Below are 11,493 nucleotides of genomic sequence, written 5' to 3'. Positions count from 1 at the left end.
TTCTTTTGAGTCTAGTTCGTTTCATTGACAATATTATTATCTCAATAATATTATAATACCATAAATATATATACCGTATATATATTACACAATAATATTATACATAGTAAATATTACACAATAATATTATTCATTAATATTATTATATCAATTAGCCCACTGAATAATTCAGTCTGTCTATTTAATAGTTAAGTAATATTATTAGAGTCTAATAATATTATTCTTTATTTATAAAATCATGGTTTATAAATAATAAGACTAAGGAATATTTATTTTTATAAATATTCATATATTCCTTATTATTTATTATTTATCGGGGATAAATTTCATGTTTAAAGCCACGTATTTTATTAACTGCTGGATGTGAATATTGTTTCCTACAATATTAAGTCGTTCGAGCGTCGAGTAATGTAGATCGAACGTCAATTCTAGACTTGTCTATTTCACTCAGTCTTAAATTCTAATTTAAAACATTTTATTCAATGGCTTAAAATATGGGGCGCTACATGCAGTAACATCGACACTGACGGGTCCTCTCATTTCCACAGTCCCAACAAAACTAGCAGTAAGGGACACAGAGGGTGCACTTGGATAATTCGTTCCTAAGTCAACATCACGAGCAGATCCTACAGATATATAGCCGAGTTAATCTCGAAGCTTGCTCTCCCAATCCAAATGAACTTTCAAGCTATTGACCCCATCTAGGACCCTTACGGCCAAAGATCCATCAACGGAGGTCAAATTCCAACAACGAATAAGAATAGGGGGTGTAGGATCAAAAGAGGAATTCATTTAAGCAAGAGCGCGGATGAGAGAAGTCCTTTAACCTATCGAGCAATGCTTGTGCAACTACCAATTATTAGGGGCCAGTCTGCTCCTCTTTATTAGTTTAATTCACCACTCCGTAGGCTGCAATTTATGGATGCTAAGGAAGCCTATCAAGGGAAAGACCCTATTTGATTTGATCGCTCAAACCGAGCAAGAAAACTACTGCTACAGTAGTTTGATTGTAGCAATAGTTTTCTTGTTGATTCATATTTTGAGGTCCTCAACCCTATGATCCTTAGATTTTAAAGGAATGAGAGGGCCCACATCAAAAGGTAGTTGAACCTACATAGTGAAACGAGGGATCCCTTTACGCACATGAAATCCTTTTATGCCTACCCGCCTAATGTGTTGAAGTGGCTCATGATGATAGTCTTATGATCAAACTATTCCCAAGGAGCCTACCGTGTTCCGAAAGCTCCAAAAATCTTCCATAGCTATTCTCTCTCTGTTGTGCCACATACGCTATGCTACCATCTTGATGTGTTCAACACTCTCAAATTCTCTCCTTTAATCAATTCCTCCACCATTTTCAAAAACCAAATCACACTCAACTTGCCCAAAATCACCACCCGGTATACACCTCTACTCCTCTTGGAAAATCAAAATCCATTGTTCCCAACTTCTGTCAGGATCTCAAACGACTTGGCTTCGATGTTATAAAAATATATATATAAATTAAAAAAAAAAAAAAAAAAAAAAAAAAAAAAGGCCCAAATAACCCACCTCTATGAATTTGCATAGATTTAATCACTCAGAGGAAAAATATCATTGTGTATGTGTTAGGTTCTAGAATCTCATGAGGAATCTTTCTTTCTTTGTATGAAACCCGAATATGGCCTACTTCATATCAAGGTCATGAGAAGTGGCCACTTGCAAGACTTGTTCACTTGGTCGCTCAAGGTGGAAATTGTCAATGATGCAAATACCTTATTTAAGAACTACTGAGCACTATACGCTTGAAAGCAAAAGGCCTTTAAACATAAATAACATTACAACTAAGGCATGACAATGGCATGCTCTCACCAAGGAATAACTCAAAAGTATATAGACAATATTCTAAATGCCAGACAGTATTCTTGAAAATTCTATTTTATTTATTTATTTATTTTTATAAGATTTTTCAATGGGTCATTCGAACTAGTGACTTTCTCTTTTATTTTTAACCATCTCTTTGGTCAGAAGTCTGATTGGGCATATCACAACTGCCAAAGAAATTATCCTTTGGGGACCTAATCTGGCTTTTTATAATTCTGCTCAAATGCAATTCTGAATTATGCTCTGACACTACAAAATGTTGACTACAAGAAAAATAAAGAGAATAATCTAAAATAAATAGCATAATTTATAATTGTAAAACTGTCATGATGTTTTACTCCATGTGGGATATAGAGGCTTGCGTTTAGTTTTTACTTTTCTTTCTATTCCATCCCAATGCCATTTATGTAGGATTGCCTTTGCTAGTGCTACAATATGTTACACCGGCCTAACTAATCTCAAAATAGTGTAATCACAAATTGACTACCTCTTCTCCAGTCAGATGACAAATAATTTCACAACAGATTTTCCTTTGCAGTAAGTAATTCAAACGCTGATGTTAGACCTTCAAAGACAATTAATTTGCATTTCTCTTTGCATCTACACAACATGACCCAAAAATTTCCAACATCAGAGGGAGATTAAATTCCCATCTACAATAGAAGGATCTTACAAACTCAGTATCGATTGCCTACCCATATTCGGAATGCTTGTAGACAGCATATGAAGACACTCCCATGACCATTGTGAAGACAAGAACCAAACTAAACACTATACACGTTCAGTTGGAAGTGAAACTGATTCTGAAAACTTTGGACAACATACCAAGCTCATAACCATTGTGAAGACAAGAACCAAACTAAGCACTAAACTATACATGATCAATTGAAGTAAATTTGATTCCATAGGCGTTGATCACATATTTTCCTAAGAGAACCCATAATTAGCTTATGACGATATGAGAAAATTTGATCAAAGATCAAGCAGTTGCATCTACAGAAGCAAGCTTCCTGTAGATAGATACCATGGCCATCCAAAGGCATCCATACAAATTTACACTTCCGTAGCGCATTAGATAACAATATCATATGGCTAAATTACATGGAAGCTCACAAAAGTGGTTGACACAAATCCAAGTTCAAAAGAGCATAGCCTATCAATTCTCTCAGAGCAGTCATGACATCGCTAAGGAGGTCACTTGCAGAAAGTAACCAACAAGACTTTGAACAAATCATAAAACTTATACTTTTGAATTGTTATTTGTTCAAGTTCCTTACCAGTAGAAAATAAATAATCCACATTTTCAAATAAATAAATTGTGTTTGCCTTTCAGAATGGCAATTGATTGTTGTTTCACTTCAAATGGGACAAGGAAATTTATTATTGTACTCAATGGAGTGTGTATCAACCTTTCTAGTAAACTTATTTCCTTATCCTTCCAAGTCAATAAGCAACACATCATAATCGCTTCTTAAAACATGGGGTAATTTCCTTTTCTCCCATGCACTACCGGCCATTGTCAATATGCCACCATGAACTGACGCTCTCACCAGAAGAGAGCATTGAACTAATACCAAAACCTCCCTTCCGCCAATCAACTTCGTTAAAAGACTCAAATACCCTAACTTTATAATCAAATTTACATATAATACCTCAAAATTAAACAATTTAAATAAAAAAAAAAATTAAAAAAAAAATTTTAAAAAAAAAAAAAAAAAAAAGGAAAAAGAAAGCCGGCCACCCCCTTCCCTAAGGGGGTGGTTGCTTCCCCTTTTTTTTCTTTTTTTTTTCATATATTTGTATTTTTAAGTTTAATGTTTTCTATTAAATTATTGTTTGAGGGTATTTCTGTCTTTAAGCGAAATTTAATGTCTAAAAATAGAATATTCTGTCCGATTTAACGAGATTCCTTAACGGAATGAGGGTTTTGGTATGTAAATGGTAGTTCAATGCCCTCTTTTGATGAGAGCGTCAGTTCATAGTGGCATATTGACAATGGCCGATAGTTCATGAGAGAAAAGGTAATTACCCCTTAAAATATCAATTTGAAGGTCACCAACATAACAGTCTACACATAATTCAGAAACACAAAAAATTGAAACAGATCCACACTTGAAAGACAATTTTGTATTTGTATTCTGCTATATAAACGGTCAGATCTAATATTCATCAGTCCAGCCACACAAAAACTAAACAGGATGGGGCGTGACCCACATCCAACTCCAACCAAGCAAACAGGTCCCTATGCCATTTCAATATGAGTAAGAAAAGCCAAGAGCAACATCTTGGGGTTCAAATTTAGAACGCCTACTTTATTGAACAATACTACTTTTTTTATGAATGGACTCAGTTGAAAAGCTCACAACACAAAACAAAAATTTGAACAATACTATTTTCTTTATTGATAAGATATACAAGCACCCAATGATCTTGAATGCACCGTTTCCCCCTCCATCTCTTTCTTATGGGGGAGGAAGTGTGATTTGAGCCAAAGTTTATTGGCATGCAAAACAATCCAATAAAGCTGATATTTAGTATGCTTGAGTAATGAATGCAAAGAGGTAGGGCCGAAAATCAAAGTTCAAGATGGGTTCAGCCAATTGACATCTCGTCCCATTCTTCAGCAAATGCCGAAAACTGCATATTCAACCCACCAGCCACCACAACTAAGGCAAGTAGGAAACACTAAATTTTTCACAACATCACAAGATTATACTAAGAACTTAGCACCCTTTACAATTTTCTAACCCAAGTTCATATCAATGCGTTCTTTCATAATGAATAAACAGAAACCAATTTTGGTGCATCAAATTGACAAAAATCTTTAAAAAAAATAAAAATAAAAATAAAAATAAAAATAAAAAAAATCGGATAAGATTTTTATTGGAAAACAAAGTATCTTGATGAACAAATAGAGTAACAGAAGAAAGAAGAGAGAAATATGGGAGAACAATCTGATTCTCATTGAAAGACTGTATGAAATATAAGATTATAGTATATGTACATCTGATTATAGGAAGAGCTTTTGAACAAATAACATAACAAACTACCCAGCTAATCGACACGTGATATAAAGCTTTGCCAGCTCATCTTACTGACTAACCATCTCATATAACACGTGGTATTTGACTAGCCATCACATATAACACATGTAATAAAGCTTAAACTGTAAAACCCCCTTTCAAGACGGAGCATAAATGTTCAACAGATTCATCTCGGACAAAATTTCAGAAAACATAGTAAAACAAAGGGCTTTAGTAACACGTCTGCTAGTTGATTTTTGAAAGTGACATGCAGAGTATGAATCAATCCCTTTTGAATTTGCTCTCATACAAGGTGACAATCTATTTCGGTATGCTTTTCCTCTCATGATAAACGGGATTAGCTGCTACATGAAGAGCAACCTAACTATCACAGGAAAGTAATGTAGTCTGAGAAAGATCAACTTGTAAATTTTGCAGTAGTGAAGAAAGCCACATCAATACAACAAGTAGATGCCATAGAACGGGACTCAACTTCAGTTGAGGATCAAGATATTGTTTGTTGTTTCTTGGATTTCCAAAAGACAACGAATCACCAAGGAAGACAAAAAATCCAGTGATTGATCGACAAGTATCTGGACAAGCAACCCAATCTAAATCACATAAGGCTTTCAGGCGAAGATCAGATGTAGAAGAGTAGAATAATCCCTGATATTTTTGAGGTATCTAAGTACTCGGTGAGTAGCATCCACATGTGGTTGGCAAGGTTGGTCCATGAACTGACTTAGAGTTAGTACAGAGTGGGCTAAATTAGACCGAGTCATGGTGAGATACAAAAGACGACCAACCAGTCTTCGGTAGCTAGTAGGATCTGAGAGCAAAGGCCCATCAAGCCAAGAAAGTTTAGCATTGGGTACCATGGGGAATTTTACTTGTTTTGCTGTTAAAAACCCATAATTTAGGCTAAATCAGGCCAAGTTATGGTGAGATACAAGAGACAACCAACCAGTCTTCAATAACTAGTGGGATCTGAGAGCAAAGGTCCATCAAGCAGAGAAAATTTAGCATTGGGTTCCATGGGGAATTTTACTTGTTTTGCTGCTGAAAGCCCAGAATCTTCTAAAATCTCTAAAGCATACTTTCTTTGACACATTGAAATACCCTGAGAAGTCCTCGCAATTTCAAGTCCAAGGAAGTATTTGAGAGTTCCAAGATCTTTAAGCTTAAATTGATCATTAAGAAGCTGAGTAATATCTGAGATAGAATTCAAATCATTGCTTTCCAACACAATGTCATCTACATATACCAGTAATGCAATGTAAGATGAACCAATTTTCCTTGTAAACAAAGAATAATCAGATTTAATTGAAGAAAATGGTGATTGATTAGGGCAATAGAAAATTTAGAGAACCACTATCTAGACGCCTGCTTTAAACCATATAAGGATTTTTGCTTTAGCAGCAAAACAAGTAAAATTTCTTATGGAAGCCAATGCTAAATTTTCTCGGCTTGACGGGCCTTTGCTCTCAGATCATACTAGCTACCGAAGACTAGTCGGTTGTCTCTTGTATCTCACCATAACTCAGCCTAATTTAGCCTACTCTGTACAAACTCTAAGTCAGCTCATGGACCAACCTCACGAACCACATATGGATGCTGCTCACCGAGTACTAGATACCTCAAAAATAATCCTAGTGAGGGATTATTCTACTCTTCTACATCTGATCTTCGATTGAAAGCCTTTTGTGATTCAGATTGGGCTGCTTGTCCAGATACTCGTCAATGAGTCACTAGATTTTTGTTTTCCTTGGTGATTCGTAGATCTCTTGGAAATCCAAGAAACAGCAAATAGTATCCCGATCCTCAACTAAAGCTGAGTACCGTTCAATGGCATCCACTTGTTGTGAACTGATGTGGATTTCTTCACTGCTGCAGAATTTACAAGTTGATCATTCTCAGGCTGCATTACTTTTCTGTGATAGTCAGGTTGTTCTTCATATAGCAATTAATCACGTTTTTCAGGAGAGGACAAAGTATATCGAAATGTTCAAGAGCAAATTCAAAAGGGATTGATTCATACTTTGCATGTCACTTCCAAAAATCAACTAGCAGACGTGTTTACTAAAGCCCTTTGTTTTACTGTGTTTTCTAAAATTTTGTCCAAGATGAATCTATTGAACATTTATGCTCCATCTTGAAGGGGGGTTTTACAGTTTAAGCTTTATTACACGTGTTATATGAGATGGTTAGTCAGTTACATGAGCTGGCAAAGTTTTATATCACCTGTTGATTAGCTGGATAGTTTGTTATGTAATCTGTTAAGAAGCTCTTCCTATAATCAGATGTATATATACTGTAATCTTGTATTTCATTCATTCAATTAATGAGAATCAGATTGTTCTCCCATATTTCTCTCTTCTTTTTTCCGTTTACTCTGTTTGTTCATCAAGATGCTCTGTTTTCCAATATGGTATCTCCTTCATCCAAAAACAGGGATTCAAACAATATTCTAAATTCTCCAGTTAGAAAGCCAAAAGCCCACGTCAAATTTTCTTATAACAGCTCAACTTCATAACAAGGTCAAGGCAACTCAAAGAAGAACCAAACGCGTCCAGAAATGCATAAGCCAATCCAACTAATTGTACCAATCACATAATCGTCTAATCACCCCATTTCTAGCATTAAACAAACGACGTTTAATGCCCATAAAAACACAATTAAATTTTTAAAATTACTTCAAAATTTATTTCAACAATTGTTTATCGAAACCTATAGTTATATAAAACACCTACTCTGGTCGTACAAAGCATCGCACTCTCCAAAGTCAAAAAGACCCAGGACAAAAACAAAAAACAAAACAAAAAAAAACAAACATACACATGGTTGACAAATAATGGCCTCTACTCTTGTCCTAGAATGCATGTGTGTAGAGAGAGAGATTACGTGAATGTTTTGCTGTTCAAGGTGAGCAACGAGGAGCTCCTCTTGGGTCTGAGCAGTCATCGTGTTGTTCGTTTCAAATGTCTTCGCAGCAGTCGACACAAAGACACGACACCCACCCTAAAACCCTTCACATTCAAGATGAGACCCCGTATAAATGGTGGTGGTTTATGTTCGTCCATTTAATTTTATTTTAAGCATGAGCTCATTTAATTTAATTTATCAAACAAACTCGGAGTTACTCACGAGTAACTCAACTAAAATTTTTATTTTTAACTCGAATTTTAAACAATCCAATTTTCTGTCTATATATATGTTTTATAGTTTGCACATAAATTGGTTACACACATATATCATACACATATATACATTCGTTTAGAGATAAACACACATATCTATATCAAGATTCACAGTCATAATAATTCAAACTATATTTATTACATTAGAAAGAGAATTCCTTTTATTCTTAAATACTTAAAATGTTCATATTAAAAAGTTAGATAATACTATAAAATGTAAAAGTATACAAACTTATACAAGCTTATAAGAGTCGAGTCAAGTTTATACGAGTTTGTCTCGTTAATAAAAGAGCCTAAATTTAGTTTGAGTTTGATTTGTTTAATAAATGAAACAAACTTGAATAGAATTTATACAAGTTTAGCTCAAGATGTTTCCAAACTGCCCTATTCATTTACAGTCCTAGGTATACCATGCCTTTGTTTGGGTTCGGGTTTCAATCAAACTACACACTCTTGATCTTTTCTTTTTCTTTTTCTTTTCGGTCCAAAACACACAATAGTCTTCTTCACAAATTGGATCTCCTGAACTTAGGGTGCAATTCGAGCAGTCCCATAAAGAGAGAAGTTATGGGGGCAACCTGGCCATATATGATCAAAGGGAGTGGTTTGGCCCCCCTCCATTTGGCCAAAAGGGGTGACTTGACCAACACTTGGTTTTTTTTTTTGTTTTTTCAATATATATATTTGTATTACGGGTGACACATGCCATGATATGATTGGTGCCGACATAATATTTGACCGTTTCGTAAAAAAAAATGGACTGAAGTTGAATGCAGAGACTTCTTGTTTTTTGAGTTTTTTTGCTTACCACAAAAAATTATCAACCAATTTTTATACCATTGAGCTAAGTACAAATGGGTGCAACTACTATAACTTATTTTACATTTATCCCTTTTAGTTAAGCCAAATTCGAACAACCAAGTTTAGCTCAATTCGACTTCGATTATTAGTGGACAGTAGTTAATTGAAGAAATCTGAAAAATATTAATCTAAGAATGCAAATAGAGTCAAGGAAAAAATGAGCTTTTAAGTAATAAATGCAAAGAGTCAGGGAAACAAATAGAATCGTACAGCTCTGTTTATTGCCGCCTGAAGGAGTGAAAACAGAGAGCGCACAATCTTTCGCTGCAAGGCCTAGCTTACAAGAGAGAAATTCATTCAACTACTCGGGCCAGCGGGGAATTAAAGATGTCGATGCTTCCGCAAGAGCTCATCACCCAAATACTTGTTCTACTACCCGTCAAGCCTCTGCTACGTTTCCAGTGCGTTTCCAAGTCATGGTCCGCTCTAATCAGCAACCCATATTTCATCAACATCCATGCCGGCACCAATCGAGAATGCTCTCTTATTGCCCAAGGGAATACTACTCGCTTGGTAGACGTTTCCAACGACGATCGGTTAGGCGAACCCGTGAACATCTTCCCACCATTCTCCTATCATTCTCCAACCTCAGTGATAGGCTGTTGCAACGGCTTGGTTTGCGTCCGCAACTACGATTACGAAATTGTGATTTGGAACCCATCAATCAAAAACACACAAGAAATTACCTTTTACGCCTATAGACGGTAAGCCCGAGCCCTCTGGCCCAAAAAGAATCTGGGTATTCAGCATTCGGGTGTGACCCAGTCAACAACGATTACAAATTACTTGGAGAAAAGTAGAAGATGAATGGCCTTGCAAGGAGGAGTTTGGTCTTCTTTCGGGGCCGGCTTTCTCGAAGGGTGCTTTCCATTGGTTGGTTAGGAGTGCTTCAACTGGGGCAGTGACCCTTCTCGCATTCGATCTCACCACCTATAAATTCGGAGTGCAAACATTTCCGTTCGGAGAATGTTTCCAATTAGTTTTCTTCTCGACGGTGATAGTGACGCCTTATATGAATATGAGAATCCAAAACTATTACACACCCAATCTTCCTCAACGAAGCGAGGATACTGATGATGATATGTAGTTAACAAACCGAGAATGATGAGGATATATATATAGGCAACGAATTGAGGATGTGTATCCTCAACAAACAGAGGATGATGAGGATAGTTTTTACAACTTGTACCTATATACATTATACTGTAGAATATATGAATTTCTATCAACAAACAAAGAAGACACCCTCCAGCAGAATCTGCTGGAACCCAGATGCCTACAGAGCATCCTGTTATAAACATCTCCAACACCCTATACAGCCATTGCAAGAAGTGACAATAACACTATACGAAAGGACAATCACTAAAAAACAAAGAAACAGCAACCACTATACAAAACTCAAATACATCAAACAATCACAATTTCCAACAGAATTCTATTTCAATTAGAACAAGTTCATAGAGCAGAGCATAGAGAACTACTACTACTTCAGTTGCAACTTTCCCTTAACCCCTCAATTCTGTTGTTACCACCACCAGAAGCAAACACAGCAGCCACAAAATCCTTCAACCAAAACAGTTTGCAGAGATAACTGTAGAAGACTTCAACTACTGCAGCAAACCCCAAAATCATTCATTAGAGCTGGTATAGTTTTCTGCTATTCAAATTTTACCCATATAATAATACATTATGAATGTTGGTTTTTATTCAAAAAAATTATAAGCAAAAGTTTATAGAATTGCATTTCCAAAGAATGCAATACTATAAACTTTTTGCTTATAATAATACATGTGCTTCAGGAATCAGAATGCTAAAGCCATATGTGCATTGGCAGTTGGCACTGGTGCACAGGATGAAATTCAAGATACATTTGCTAGTCTCATTGTAATATTTATTTATTTTTTGAGAAAAGAAAATCTTGCTGTATTTTGCTAACCTAGGTTCACAGCTTTTTTTGTATTTTTTTAATCTCCCCACTTGGTCTGTCCAGCATGCTGAATTTCTAAAAGCTTTTTAGTTTTGCCTATTTGTCGTGAGGTTTTGAGTTTATCAGTTTACTACTCTTGGGGTGAATTTGAAATGGTCAGGGTTTAATCGATCCAAGTAGAGGTGGGGGGAAATGGGCCGGGTATGATTGGAGATGGCATATTAACAAGATACCGTTAGGCCCAACTGACCTCTTTCGAGAACTACTGCAACCCTACTATCAGAGAGAGAGAGAAAATTAAAAAAAAAAAAATTAGTTTATGGAATAAAGTAAAAAATATATATTATTTTAATAATACAGGAAAATGTAAAGAGAATATGATGTGTGATGTGTTTTGATAGGGAAGTAAAAAGTGGTTTTGTTTCCTATATTAAGAGAAAATGACTAGGAAGCTGCTGAAAATGCTCTTAAGTTGCTCTGCATGTCAGCTACTTTGAGCCATGTGACATGACATAATGTCAAGTCACATCAGGAATGAGACCTCTTTAACTCCAAACGACAAGCTCACGCCTCAAATGGTAAACTTGCAGAGAAATAATATTTACACAATTTTTACACAACA

This window comes from Alnus glutinosa, chromosome 7, assembly GCF_958979055.1.
Source record: "Alnus glutinosa chromosome 7, dhAlnGlut1.1, whole genome shotgun sequence".
In the NCBI taxonomy this organism is placed as follows: Eukaryota; Viridiplantae; Streptophyta; class Magnoliopsida; order Fagales; family Betulaceae; genus Alnus; species Alnus glutinosa.
Note: the sequence above shows the minus strand (reverse complement) of the source record.